The sequence below is a fragment of the Humulus lupulus genome, chromosome 1 (genome assembly GCF_963169125.1).
Source record: "Humulus lupulus chromosome 1, drHumLupu1.1, whole genome shotgun sequence".
Taxonomy (NCBI): Eukaryota; Viridiplantae; Streptophyta; class Magnoliopsida; order Rosales; family Cannabaceae; genus Humulus; species Humulus lupulus.
Window position 1 is genome coordinate 280320126 of NC_084793.1, and position 16066 is coordinate 280336191.

Genomic DNA, 16066 nt, shown 5'->3' on the forward strand with positions numbered 1-16066 from the left:
CTTTCTCCTTTTATTTTAGTTTTTAATTACGATAAACTACATTGCTATTGTGTTAAAGTTTGTAATGGAGAACTAAACTCCTTTTGTGCTAGAGTACTAGATGGATCTATTTTGATTATTGAATTAAGGTTTCTATTATTATCACTATGAAGTTCTTTTTGTTTGTTCATATCTTCTTGATTTAATTTTTCTCATATTAATGTTTGGCCATCATTATTGTGAATTGAGATCTAGGATTTATGCTTGAGAAAGATAAACTTAGATTGGACATAGGAAGATTTGACATAGAGTGATTGTGAGATTGAGAGATTCCTTGAACTCTATGAATTTAACTTAAAAGAATTACTTGCTTAATGACTTCTTGATTAATTGATAGCAAATAGAGATATCATGTAACACCCTGGATAGCCAAGACCGTCACACTGTGTGTTTTAAATAGTGCAAGACTTTCTAATCAAGTCATTTAAATGAAAATGTGATCCTAGAATCATAAACAAGTTAGGGTTAAAAGATTTTGGCCATAAACAAACAATTTCTCATTAAAACAAATGTTTGGTACAAGGGATCCCAAAAACAGGGTTTAAAGGATAGATTTACAAAATTCCAAAAGTTATATACAATCAAGGCCACTCTAATGGAAAAAATACATATTTTAGGTTTCTGTCCCTGAACAATCCCTTGACCGTGGCGGACGAGAAACTGATGATGTACACCTCACCCCCAAAGCTCTCCAACTCATGGTTGAACCATCTTACCCTTCCCATTACCTGTACCACGTAGCACCCGTGAGCCGAGGCCCACCAAGAGAACCATAACATCATGGCATATTCAATAACGAGAATCAAATAATTTATAAGATATTAACTAGATATTTAACAGGCCATAACAAGCCCAAAATCAGTGACGACAAACAAAGAATCATCAGTCTATCATCCAGGTATTCAACAAGCCATCATCATCAGATTAATAACAGTAAAAAAATTCATAATAAACAGTTTAACAAAATCATCATACAATACTCAGGGTAGACGCCCTTAGGCCACACCCTCTGTTTAACCCACTGACTCCGGCTTGCTTAGGGTGAGCCCAATGTTTAAGTCACTGACTCTGGCTCGCTTAGGGTGAGCTTAGTGACTATTTAGCTAACCTCAGCTACCAATGGTCGAGTCGCGTCCTGTACGCAAATATCAATCCCGAAACTCTTAGGCCATTTATTCCATGCTCACATAGCATATCATAATCATACAATATATGTATTCAAATATAGGGAACCCTTAGTCCCATCACATCCATAAATAAGGTGCAGTTTTCTTAACTTTAATTTCTGAGCGGAGAAGGTGAAATGGTTCCGAGCAAGATCCTTAGCTCTGAGCCTTGGCGATAAACCTAGTCACAATCCATAATTGGTACTTCGATGAGTTTAAATTCCAAAGAACAATCATGGGACCAAACTCGCGCTCTCGGGACCTCTAACTCCACCAAACAAAGTGGTGAAACCGTCCCCTGAGCCCCTGAGCAAAAACCCTAAAAAGTACCCAAAAACCAAGTTCTGAAAGCTAAGTAGCGCTACAACGCTACCTGATGGGCGCTGCAACGCTAGAGTCAGAGACTCTAGCCCCACAGAATCGCAGCCTAGCGCTGTAGCACTCCCAACCTAGCGCTACAACGCTAGTACTATAAATGCAAATTCCTAGGTTTCTCTCTTCGAACCTCCCCAAGCCAAAGCTCTGAAAATCCTCCCCAACCATCAGCCAAACACAAAATTGAGCCCATAAATCACTATGGCTTACCCAAAACAACATAGTAACATCAAAACTTAGCTAAGAACCTCTCCAAACACAGAAATCAAAACTGAGCTTTGAAGCACAAGAACCCTAACTAAAAACCAGAAAACTTCTCAGAAGATTGAAGAAATCCTTACCTCAATGGCAGCTAAATCCTCAGCCTCAATCCTTCAATCCTTGAGCTTAGATTCCCAAACTTCCCAGTTGAAACCTCACATCAACTTAGCTCAATTGTATACAAATAAACTAAGTTCATCAACTACTTTATACCCAGAAACCCAGTAAAACTCAAGGATGAACTGAAGCTTTTACCTTAATTTGGAGCTCAATTTTCCAGCTTAATTCCCTTGCAATTTCTTCAAATATCACAGCCCCAAAGACTAGCGTAGGCTCCATTTGATTCTTATCTTCAATTCCATAAGGGAGAGTGAGGTAGAGAGGAGAACGTGAGAGAGAGAAGGGGTGAGCTGAGAGAGAGTTTTGTTTTTTCTTTCTTTCCTTCAATATTTCCACAACTTTCTGTTATAATCTAGAAAGAAAGTTAGGTTATATCCTCTAACAACCAAATGTCCCATTTGCCCCTCCATATACTAATAAAACCTTTAATTAATCTAAGGGGTATAATGGTCATTGCTCCCGACTCCCACCAATTCCTTAAATATTCCAATTAACTTCCAATTATTTAATGAATATCTAATAATTCCCAAATTATTATCCAAATTCCCAAAATACCTCTTAGGCTCCCCCGAGCCGAATATAAATCCCTGTCGTGACTATTTTGCCAATCCGCTCACTAGGACTGTCTCGAGCCATATGCTGCAAATATATCCACATAATAATGTGGTCTCAACAATTTATCACATATAATTACATTTATGCCATCTACGGGCCAAAATTACAAATATACCCTCATAAGCAAAACAGGCCCACTGCATATTTAATATTCATAAGCATGCACTTAATCATCTCCACATAATCATAAAGTCATGCATGCCACACAATCATGCATTAAATCATTTATTCACGTAAATACCAATTATGCCCTCCAAGCACACTAATCGAGGCCCTTAAGCCTTATTAGAAAGTTTGGGTTGTTACAACTATCCCCTCCTTATAACAATTTCATCCTCAAAATTTATTCGAACACATAAGGTAATAAATTTCATACCTCTGACCATAACTCCTGAGTCTAATTCTTTACCTTTAATCCTTCAATAACACTCTTACTAGAGTGACAATCTTGTTCCATAAGATCTTATCTTATAACTATAATCTCATTAACCTTTCCGTACCCAATAAAATTGCTGAAACCCCAGGGTCTTCTTATCTCATTAGCGGTCGTTTTCATGTCTTGTCATTGGCACCAGTAATATCCATAAGCCACTACACACACCAGGGTAAGGCTAACTTGTAGGCCCTTGGCCTAATCCTTGGTACGATCTCGAGATCCTTCTCAAATCAGAAATCCAAAAATATTTCTTTCTTTCTCAAGGTATCATACTCTTCCTTGTCTGCAATGTTTGGAGAAATACAAATTTCCTGTCTTGGAACTTCGTGTTCCGATACTTGGAACTTGCGAATCCTTATGTCCTTGCAGATGAGCAGATTCTTCTGCCCTAATAATTCCAATAACTTCATTGGTTTCCCCCGAACCAATACTGGACCATGATATTCACTGCCTTTCATTTCCTTACTTAGAACCAGTACTTCTTGCTTTCTATCTTACCATATCTTATGTCATGTCACCTTAGCCGTAATCCAACATTCATCGCTGTGACTGATTCATCAAGGGACTATACTTTTCTTAATATCCCAAACACTTGCACATTCAGTGCGTAATTCTTTAAAATAACCATTAATTCTTCAGGTTGCCATTCTATCTGTAGACAACCAATAATTATAGGTTCCAACCTTATTCCCTTCATTCTCTATTTCCTTTCCAGAACTTGGAAAATTCAAGGGTCTTAACCTGGCACTATCACATATCATGTTGCATCATCCGTTCACACGAACCAAAGTGTGTTAACTCAATATTCTAAGTTGCAACCTTCCATGTCCAATCATCTTACTTGTAGTCTAATGTGGTCCATTCCTATGATCCACTACTATACCATTTTACCTTCCAATATACGAATTTTTAAATCTTATCATCCATTTAAACTTCCTTGTTACAATATGCTTAAGGAGGTAGTACAATGTTAATTTAGGATCTCCATATCAACACCAGATTTTATCGGATCATTCATCCGATCTTCATCTCTTAATTCATACTACAATGGTAGGTTCCTTAACCATCCTCACAAGATCCTCTGTAGAGTCCCATAATGTTTACTTAGCTAGATAGATAGTTAGTAGTAGTTATAGTATGTCTATTACTGTGGATTTTGGTTCAAGCCGGGACTTAGTTGAACAGTCGTAGCAACACTTATAGATTTTACAAGTTTAACCTATAGTTCAAGAATATTAATTATATCATAAGGTTTGATTAATATAGCCGATTATAAAGATGTCATTTATTATACTATCAGGTTTAGGTAGAGTTAATAAGAACATGACACTTGTCGTGTGCAGGTTTATTTAAGGATTTAACTATAGTTTAAATAGAAAGAAAGTTCAAGAAAGCTCTAGAATCTTCCATGACCATTAAGAGCATGACATTTGTCACAACCTTGTTTATTTGAGGATTTAAGTATTTTTAAGTAGATAATTCAAAAATAGAGGTTTCTAGAAGCTCTAGACCCTTCCAGAACCTGCTGGAATCTCGTATTACTTAGTCAAACCTATTCAATTTAAGCTGATAATGTGCAATTACGTGTTTAATATATTCACGTATGTTGATTTATCGCAGCCTAGGAGCCGATATATCGCCACACGGGGAATACGAAAAACACGTGAACTTCGCACAAACGCATCGACGAACCCTCGGGATATAAGCCCAGGCAATATATCGCCTACAATGGTTGATGTATCGACTCTAGGGTTATATTTTCAAATGTTTTTGAAACTGAGCTCAATTCAACACTTAACCTCTTGACTAGCCTCAGAACATTTTGACCGAGTCTTAAGCCCCTGTTGAACGAATATTCAAATATTTTTCAATTAATATTCATTATTTTTACCAAGCTAAAAGAAGATCTTTCCACACCTTGAACTCTATAAATAGGACCTAGTACCCAGCCATTTCTCTCATTCTTCAAGCTGTGTTCAGAGCCTTCAAGCTGCTAGGATTACTATAGAGTGTTAAACACTTGGGTTGGGGTATAAGCTTTATCATCTTAAGCTTTATAAACACTTGGGAAGTAAGATAATAGTGTGGTTTTCAATATCGAGGTGTAGTTCGGTTCTAGTACATCCAAAGGTATCCCTAATCTTAAGTTCATTTATGTATATTTTTTTAGTTTCTCTTAGTTTTCTTCACTCAAATCCTAACTCATTGTTTCCATTCTTGATTAGGTATTTAAGTTCTTTGAACTTAAGGTTTCTTTTCGGTAAGTTTCATCTTGGTGGTTTAGTTCATTTCTTGATCATCTCTTTCTTTTAAAAATTCTCACCTTCTCATTATTGGTTTTATGAGTGTTCCACATCTCGGTATTGGTAAGGAAAATAGGATAGAATTTGTATGCTTATATGATATGTTATGTTATCTTATGTTGTTGTATGTTACATTATGTATAGTATGTTTATAGACCTTGGGCATATGACTTGTCTAGCTAGCAAGCCCCAATAATTTATGGGCATATGACTTGCTTGGCTAGCAAGCCCCACAAATCTATTGGGCATATGACTTGCTTAGTTAACAAGCCCCAATTAGTATAATGGCCATTGTAGTAGTATATAACATATGTTTATGGTATATGTTCATGATATAGTTTATGTGTATGTTTTATGTTTTTAGTAGATTTTCCTTGCTGGGCATTAGGCTCATTCCTTTATTTTTATGTATGCAGGAAAATAGTTATGGCGGCGGAAGGATTCGTGGCAGCTTGGTGTTGTGTATTGAGGAAGAATGGATTCGATGGACTGCGTGAACGATTCGAGGACGACATTATTTTCAGTCTTTTTAATTATGTTTCTATGTATTTTTCGCACTTGGTTTTGTAAACAATTTTAATTAAGTTAAAGTTATGTTTTATTTTTCAAACAACGGGATCCCATACCCCGAATTTATGAATTTCAACATTTTCTTTATAGTTTTTAATAAAGTTATGAATGTTTCGTATGTATGTTTTCTTAAGAATAGTGTCTATGTATAGTAGTTTTAATGTTCCAAAGTCTTAGAATTAGTTGGTTCATTACAGTTGGTATCAGAGCCAGGTTCGTTCGCATGAAGTTCTCCTTGATACACACGCTCAAGCTTCGAATCTAACCGCCAAGTAAGTGTTTATGTTTTAGTTATTATGTTTATATGTATAGCTAACGTTTTAGCTTTATGTTTTCAGTTAAGAATGAATGGAGCATTAACTTATGAGGATATCTGAGCCATTAAGGCCTTGAAAAGAATTAGAGAGCCAAGAAACATCGTAGGAGTGCTAGAAAGAATCACTCGAAGATTACTCTTATTCCACAGGGAGATAGGTCACCTCCAAGAAACTAAGCAAATCATGATGAGAGCTACGGAGCAATATGTTTTAGTGATTATACTTTTTAAAGATTATCCTACTGTAATTGCAGCCTTAGAAGACATATGGGAGACGATAGATGATGAAGATGAATTACCGGTAGCTATGAGATATTATTTTCTCATACTTAGGTTCACCTCTAAGACGGGGTTCTGATTCACAAATGAGAAAAAACATAGAATTTTTACGAATCTTCCTCGAGGGCATTTTGAGGCTCAAGATAATGATGACTATGAAGAAATAGACGATGATATGTTAGATGAAGGATCAGATGTAGAAGATTCTGATTTTTAGAATAAATTAGTTTCTTTGTTTATTTTATTTATTATTTGTTTTCTTTTATGATTGTACTTAGTGAAAACTTGTTTTTCCAAATTTATATCACGTTATTTTGATGACATGTATGAGTTTGATTTTTTTTTCTTTTGCAATCATAATAAATAATGACTAAGTTCGGTGAGGGTGGATACAAGTCAATGGACCGGGTTCCATATTGAGAGTTAGGGGGCCATAGTAGTGGGAACGATATTACTGATCCCAGCCCTCCCTTAATATGGTTAACTTTGGAACAATGGCAAGTTTCGAGCCTGAGAATTAAGTCATATAGGATGATTAGAAATAGACTTAGAAAATAATAAAGATGGCTTATTTTTCTAAGTTTAGAAACACACCCTAATGATAAAGAAAGGCTTATATAATTTTTCATAAGAAATCATAATTAATAGGTCTGAGCTATGTTTGCTTAGATTAAGTTTTTGCCTTAGAGCCTATTAGGGTAAGTTCTAACCTGTTTTTCTCAACTGTTAGAACTCCACCAAAGATGTCGCTCAGAAGGTTTGCTCGCACCAATGTCAATGCCTCCAACACTGCTCCTGAGAACAATGAAGCTCCTCCAGTTCGCAGAAGGGGAGTGCGTGCTACTGCCAACAGAAATGCACCACCGCTGCCGGTTGACAACATTGTGGAAATTGCCAGACTGCGAAAGCAAGTTGAGGAATTATTGCAGCAACAACGACAACAGGCTCAGCCTCAGACTCAGCCTCTGCCTCCGTCACAACCACAACCTCAGCGAATGGCCCCAGCACCCCAACAAGTTGGTCCATATGGGGGATGGCCAATGGTGAACTATGCGCCATACCCAACTCAACACATGGAGCCATTTTATGAGCGGTTTCGTAAGAAACATGCTCCGAACTTTGAAGAGACAATAGACCCCTTCGAGGTGGAAGAATGGCTCAGAATTGTGGAGCCAATCCTGACGCACGTGAATCTCGGCAACGCTGACCGCATATCCTGCATTTCGTCTTTGCTAAAAAAATATGCTAGAATATGGTGGGATTCAGTTCAGCGGACTCACAATGTCGCCACCATGACTTGGACCAGAGTTATGGAGCTGTTCCACAAAAAGTACTACAATTTAGCAGTTATTGCTTCAAGGGTCAAGGAGTTCGCTGGTCTGAAGCAAGGGAGTTTATCAGTAGCAGAGTATGCTCGATAGTTTGACCGATTAGCCAAGTTTGCACTGAAAATGGTTCCATCTGACTTTCTGAGGGTGACCAAGTTCGTTAGAGGACTTCGACTGAAGAGTGATCTAGGGGTGAAGCTAGCGAACCCAGGAAATACTACCTATGCCGATGTTCTAGAAACGACAATAGAAGTAGAAAGGCTTCAGGCAAATGTTAGTAAAGAGGAGGCCAGTAAGCCTGAGCCTAAATAGCCAAGTCAACCTCAGAATGGTCGAAACAACCATAGAAATCAGTCCAATAACAGTGACGATCAGAAAAGAAGGCATCCTAACAATAACCATTCCGACAGCGATAAAAGGGCACAGACGAACAATGGAAGTAATAAGCCGGATTATGTAGAATATCCGCAATGTACTAAGTGCCAAAAGAAACATCCTGGTGAATGACGTGCGTACACCAAGGGATGCTTCAATTATGGTCAGGAAGGACACTAGAAGAGAGAATGTCCCGAGCTTAAGCCAGAGGGAAAAAGGGAAGACAAGATGGTTCCTGCCAGGGTATTTGCCTTAACCCAAGGAGAAGCTGATGCTAGCAATAAAGTGGTCACAGGTCAGGTTTCTATCCTCAATAATGTATGTTCTGTATTATTTGATTCGGGAGCCACTCATTCGTATATCTCATTAGGAATGATAGAAAAACTAGACAAACCTTGTGAAAGATTTAGAACTAGGTTTGTAACAGAGTTGCCTTCAGGCAAAGTAGATCTGTCATCACGGATAGTACAAGGCGTACCGATCAAGATTGAAGACGTAGAATTAGAAGGAGACCTGATAGAACTGGAGATCAAAGACTTCGATGTGATACTAGGCACGGACTGTCTAGCAAGGCATGGTGCAACCATCGACTGCAAATGCAAGAAAGTGACGTTTGAGACTCCTGGCGGCCAAAGATTTTGCTTCATGGGACAAGTTTTGGGATTACACAACTGCTCATATCATCTCTCCAAGCCCAGCGGATGATAGAAAAAAGGATGTCAAGCATTCTTAGTCAGCGTCACAGATGTGGTAAAGGAAACCCCACTTAAGGTTGGAGACGTCCGCATTGTGAATGAATTAAAAAATGTGCTTAACTCGCTAATCGAGTCATTTGGTTATAAATGTGCTTCTAGGTGTTATTAACAGGCTAAGGTGAAAAACTCGATCAAAAGGAAATGATATATTTTGTTAAAAAGATAAAACTGTTCATGGACCCATAAAAGCGTTTACAAGTACTTTACAACCCAAAATGGTCATTACTGTGTAAAATTACAACCCGCCCACCTAAGCGACAAAAATAGGGTTAACCCCTAGTTCCTCTGAGAAACACCTTGGCCGTGGTGGTCAAGCGGCCGCATATGTACACATCGCTACCTAAGCTCTCCACTCAAGGCTTGGTGAGCTTTTCTTTCCCTTTACCTGCACCACATAGCATCTGTGAGCCAAGGCTCAACAAGAAACTCATTACAACATGTATATAATATCAAATGATGATCATGATAATCATCCAGGACTTATAGCCCTAAACAGATGAGTGACAGATGTGTAAGTCACTAATTAGGGTTCCGTACCCTTAACAAATGAGTGACCATGGAGTCACTAGATTAAACCAAATGAGTGACTAATAAGTGAGTCACTAGGGTAAACCAGATGAGTGACCATGGAGTCACTAGTGTGGGTTCCGTACCCTTAGCAATGTGACGGTGTAGTCACCTGGGCCTTCTGGCCCTAGCTCTGAGGGACTAGTCATGGAACTAGACAAGCGCTTTTAGTTTTCACCGAACTTGGGGTCGGTCCGGCATTAATGCTCATGATGAGTCATTCAATGCAGATGTCGATTAGATCTAATCTTTATCAGCTTGTGTTAAACACGCTAAAACCGTTCTTGACTCTTAAGTCAATACCATACGACCAATGCTCAGTACTACTGCTGAACTTGACTAGTAAGTCACAGCTTCATAGCTACTGCTGACACCATTGCCAATTCTGACTAATAAGTCAGTGCCATTCACAAGTAAGAATTGATAAGAATTTGATATGCAATCAATGTCCACATTTAAACACTCAACATGCCTCATGAATAACCACACATGTCACATATGGGGTGCAATTTTCTTACCTCCGGTTTGAGCGTGAATAATAAAAGAGCGACCCTTGAGAATGATCAGTCCTTTGATCCCTTAGCGTTTACCTTGTCATAGCCAAGCATAGAATTCCATCAATAAATTGAGTAATAAAAGGTTCCCGGACCAAGACCTAGCCTCTGGGACATCGAATCCTACTAAATCAGGTAGTAGGAACGATCCCGAGGCCTAAGGTTTGAGTTCCCATGATCAAAACACCACTTTGGCAACAAATGCCCTCAAGCGTCGCGGCCCCACCTCACTGAGCAGTGACCCCCAGCCTAGACAGAGGCACCAGCCTCTAGCACCATACCAAGCGTCGTGGCCCCAAGGCCCTTTAGCACCATCCCTCACTTGCACTAAGCTCGGGCTGCGGCGCCCAAGAACAGGCCGCGGCCCCACCTGGAAACCCAGCCAAAACCTCATTTTTCCTCTTGTAAATCCTTCCAAAAACCTACTCAAATATCTCCAAATCCAAAAATCAAAGTTCCCAAACATCTCAATGATAAAATATCATCAAATCCTGAGGCTCAAACAGATCAATAACTCATCAATACAGAAAATCCCAATAAGAGATTAGAAACTAAAAAACTCAAAACTTAAAGATTGGATTACCTTTTGTTATTCCCATTTCATGCCTTGGGCCTGGGACGGTGGTCCAGGCCCATACTCTGGGAAATCAAATTTGGGCTTGGCCCAGGCCCACTTTAGCAGGGAAATGACCGGGAACAACAGCCCATGTGGGGTCCAGAACCGGACAGTGGCCAGGATGGATGATCCAGGACGATAGTCTGGGAGACGTATGGCCAGTTCGGGTTACGATCGAGGTGTACACAAAACGGTCCGGGCCTGTGGTAAACGAAGAGGGACAGAGGTAAACGAACCCAGATCAAGTCCTCCCAGTTGGCAAAGAAAAAGCATCCGTGACCCTGAGGCTGCCCCACAACGCGTGGGGGTTGTCCCCACTTTTCACCTACGGAAAAGGCCACCTCGGGATTGCACGCCGCTGGTTCAGACCTTTGCTGCCAGTGCACTGAATGGTTTTGTCCCCTGAATCTACCTCGTAACCCGGAGTGCCCAGACCAAAAGCCCCATTTTTTCGGGCGAAATATAGTTCTTGGGCCACCCCATTGGGCCTTAATAATTCTTAGTCTTTTGTATTTTTATCCTTTGTATTGGGCTTCCGCCAGAGAAGCCAAGGATACCCATATCTTTGATGGGCCCGGGTCATGCCCGGCTCAAGCCCAGTGCTCCTATGAGCCTATAAATACAGGCGATGGAGCACTGGAGAAGGGACCTCTCTTCAACTTGTATACAGTTACTCTGTCAAAATAAAGAGAAAAACTCCATTGTAAGAGACTTTCCAAGCTCTAATACAACTGACTCGTGGACTAAGGCTCATTAACGCTCCAATCACGTAAAATCCCTGTTTTTATCTTCCACATTCCATATCATTAATCTTATTTAATACTCATTAATATAGTTTTCAAAAATCTCGGTAAACATTTTGGTGCTTTCATTGAAAGCTGAAGAAAGCTAGCGCTAACGTCAAACCTATAATACAATGGTGAATACAAGACACACCACCTTCGACCCTGCTAACCCAGAGCAGGGCAATGGAGAGTCGTCGCCTTCCCAGCCTCTTCCTCAGAATCCGCCTGAGAACGCTCCTCCTCAAACATCTCACCTTGACGAGTCACAAGACTATGAGGGTGGGACAGAGTACGAAGAGGAGAACGAGGAGGAATATTATGAAGAGGAGGAGAACGAGGGGGAATACCACGACGAAGCTGCGGATCTTGAGATCCCAGGAGAAATCCCAACTAGTAGGAACTGGAGGTGACTAGGCTTAGGCAGCAAGTCCTGGACCAAGAGGCCAGGATTGCTGAGCAGGCAGAGGCGCATCGGCGGATGCAAGAATCCCTCCAGGCCCTGCAGGCGTTCATAGCCGCGCAGGGTCCGGCGACCAATCCCCCAGCTGGCCCACTTTCGGGAGTGCAACAGCCCGCTTCGAAAGCCAGAGCCGGGGTCCCCGAAGACGTGAGGCCGACCCCTCCCCCGGAACAGTTTCTTGAGCCAGCCCCAGGAAACTTGGGCAGGGAGAAAAAGAAGGCCGGTGAAAAGACCCGAGAGAAAAGTGCCCCCGTGGTGAAAGCCAGGACCCGTTCCCGGCCGCTCCCTAAGAAAGATAAGATGCACCCCGTCCCAGGATGGGGCCACCCGATCGATCCGCAAGGGACGCGACCGCGAGATGCCCGACCCTGGCACGCCCCAGGGCGAGACGGACAGGAAAGGTCTTTGCATCCAAGCGCCTCGGTAAACCAAAATCGTCAGGAACGCCCACGCAGCGAGGAACGTCATGCCCTTAGTTCAGGGGACGACACGTCCAGGATAGACCTACACGACGGACTGAATGCTCGGAAAGAGCGGGCCTGTAAGGAAAAAATCCTCCCCCGAGGTGGCGACCTTAGGAACAACATTAACGACAGGAGGAACGAAAGAATCCCCCTGGAGGATGGCATGGCCAAGCAGCTCATGGAGCAGCTGGCCGCTTTGAAAAAGGTCACGGACCGTTTGGTCCGCAAGCAGGAAGGAGCAGATACCGACTCCGATGAAGAGGACAGAGAACCCTGCGCGAGGCATATCCTGGATGCTGTGCTCTCCAAGGGGTTCAAGATGCCAAGCCTCACCACCTATACCGGAAACACCGACCCCAGGGATCATCTGTCCCGATACAACCGGCTTATGACCGTGGCCCACGTCAGTGATGACGGCAAGTGCCTCTGTTTTTCGATCTCTCTAGGTGGTCCCGCCGAGGGGTGGTGGAAAAGACTTAAGCTAGGATTCATCCAATCTTGGTCAGGACTGCAGTCGGCGTTTCGCAACCAGTTCGTGGCCGCCATGAGGATGGACATGCAAATCAGCGCCCTAGCAAATATTAAACAGCTCCCAGCGGAGACACTGAGGGCCTACATCCAACACTTTACTAAAGAAGCCTCCAAGACCAAGGTGGACAACGGACAGGGCCTGGTGGCATTGCAGTCCAGAATCCGAGTCGGGTCCTCTCTCTGGGATGATATACAGCGTAGCAAGGCGGCTACCCTGGAAGAATTCATAAGGAGGACCCAAGGATTTATCAATTGTGAAGAGGCTCAGATCCAGGCTTTCGGATGGCTTCCGGCACCACTGCCAAGCGTCCAAGCGTTCCCGGGGTACGGGGTGCAGTTCCTGGCGCAATCCTACGTCACGCCCCTGATCGCCCCGGGATTGGCCGTTATGTCTGGAGTCACCTACACCCCTACGGTGTACGGTCCTGCCTCTTCAGGGTATGCCCCGGTCAAGTCCGCCCACTTTTCCGGATATGGAACCGCATCGGCAGGTCACAGCGTTGCAGGCGAGAGTAACAGAGGCAAGCGTAAACCCCTCCCGGGGGAAGAGGTCTGGCAAAGGCCAAAATCGGCCTGAGCCCGCCAAGAAAGGAAAAAGGGGCTATGAGCCCTAATATTCAGAATACACAAATCTAGTGGACACCAGGGAGAACATCTTCCTGGCCACAGAGAGGGCGGTTCACTACCGGAAGCCTAGCTCCATGTTCAAAGGGGGAAGAAATCCGAGGGATACCAACAAACGGTGCGTCTACCATAAGGATGTGGGCCACACTATCGAGGAATGCCGACAGCTCAAGGACGAGATCGAGAATCTCATCAAGCTGGGGCATCTCCACCAGTGGGTCAAGATGCCCGTGGGAGTCCCGGGCCTGTCGGTAGGTCCCGAGCAACCCGCGGCTCAGGGTGCGCCCAGGGCATATCCGCCTCAGGGAGGATATGCGCAGGGTCCAACGGTGCAAACCCCTCAGGGGGCCCCCGTCGCGCAAGCACCTGGCTCTGGAATGCCTTATCCATCCGGGACAGTACCCCCTCGCGTGGACGGACATGTGGCCACCATCTCGGGCGGACCTCATCTGGGAGGACTGTCCAGGAATGATCAAAAGCGCTACATAAGAGAGCTGGACCATGATCAGGAGGTGTGCGCCCTAGTCCAGGCCCCAGCTCAGCACCCGAAGTTGATGAACCTCCCTATCACCTTCACGGAGGACGACGCCCGCAACGTCCATTTCCCGCACCATGACCCGCTGGTCATAGATGCTCAGATCGCCAACAAGTTGGTGTCCCGCGTGCTGGTAGATGACGGGAGCTCCGTCAACATCCTATTCAAGCCTGCCTTCACTGCGATTGGCCTGACTGAAGCAGATCTGGCATCGTGCCCAACCCAGATCTACAGCTTTAATGGAGACGCGTTACTCCCCATGAGGAAGATCCAGTTGCTCGTGACATTGGGGAGTGAGTTGCAGCACTCGTTCAAATTCTGCACCTTTGTAGTGGTGGATTGCCCCACTGCCTACAATGTCATTTTCGGACGGCCCGCATTAGTCGAGTTCGGGGCTATCACCTCCATCCGTCATCTGTGCATGAAGTTCCCTTGCGACAACGGAGGGGTAGGGACGGTCCGGGGAGATCAAAAGAGCGCCCGAAAGTTCTATCATGTGTCCGCCCGACCAATATACATGGTCCGGGATGAGCCCTTTGAGGACATCGTCGACCTGGTTCCTCCCCCACCTTCTGAGAGAGTGATCCGGGAAGAAGATGATCTGGACCCGAGGATAGGGGACGACCGCATCCTGGAGCCCGTGGACAAGATTGAGGAGGTGTGCATTAGCGACACCGATCCGGCCAGGGTCATCCAGGTCGGGAAAAATCTGCCGGCAGAGGCCCGGACCGCCATAATCGCCCAAGTTAAGGACAACCAGGATATTCTGGCCTGGTCTCACTCGGATATGACGGGGATCGACCGCAACATCATTTTCCACACATTGAGTATCGACCCGAACGCGACCCCAGTCCGCCAAAAACGGAGGCCCTTGGGGACGGAGAGGGCCGAGGCCCTTAAGCTGGAAGTAGAGAAGCTGTCTTCAGTCAACTTCATACGTGAGGCTGTATACCCTGTGTGGCTAGCCAACCCCGTTCTGGTGCCGAAACCGAACAGAACATGGAGAACGTGCATCGATTTCACGGATCTCAACAAAGCTTGTCCGAAGGATTGTTTCCCACTCCCCAGGATTGACCAAATAGTGGATGCAACGTCCGGGTACGAGATCTTAAGCTTCATGGATGCTTACTCCGGCTTCAATCAGATCTCCATGCATGTGGCAGACCAGAATCACACCAGTTTCCAAACCGACAATGGAATATACTGCTACATCATCATGCCCTTCGGACTGAAAAACGCCGGGGCAACCTATCAAAGGCTCGTCAATCGATTGTTCCGGGCCCAGCTGGGGCGAAACATGGAAGTCTATATCGACGATATGCTTGTCAAGTCCTAGACGTCCGAGAAGCATTCGGACGACCTGGCTGAAGCTTTCGCAGTCATTCGGAAGTATGGGATGAAGCTGAATCCCAAGAAATGTACTTTCGACGTGGCTTCCGGGAAGTTCCTGGGCTTCATAGTGACCTTCTGGGGAATAGAAGCCAATCCAGATAAGATCAAGGCACTGATTGATATGCCCTCTCCCCGAAAGCATAAGGATGTGCAAAGTCTGACCGGGCGGATAGCTGCCTTAAGCCGTTTTGTCTCCAAAGCCACGGACAAGTGCATCCCGTTCTTCAACGTCCTTCGAGGGAGCCAACGGTTCGAATGGTCAGTCGAATGCGAAGAAGCTTTTTGAAAACTGAAAGAGCACCTGGCCCAGGCGCCGATCCTGGCAAAGCCGGTGGACGGGGAGCCTCTGTACCTCTATCTGGCAGTGACCGAGCACGCGATCAGTGCCGCATTGGTACGAGAGGAGGAAAAGACCCAGCTCCCGGTGTACTACGTGAGTAAACGATTGTTGGGTGCTGAATCTCGGTATCCACTAATCGAAAAGCTGACCTTTTTCCTACTTATGGCATCCCGAAAACTCCGGCCTTACTTCCAGGCCCACGCCATAAAAGTCCTGACCATCCAACCACCCCCTGCGGCAAGTGTTACAGAAGTCCGAGT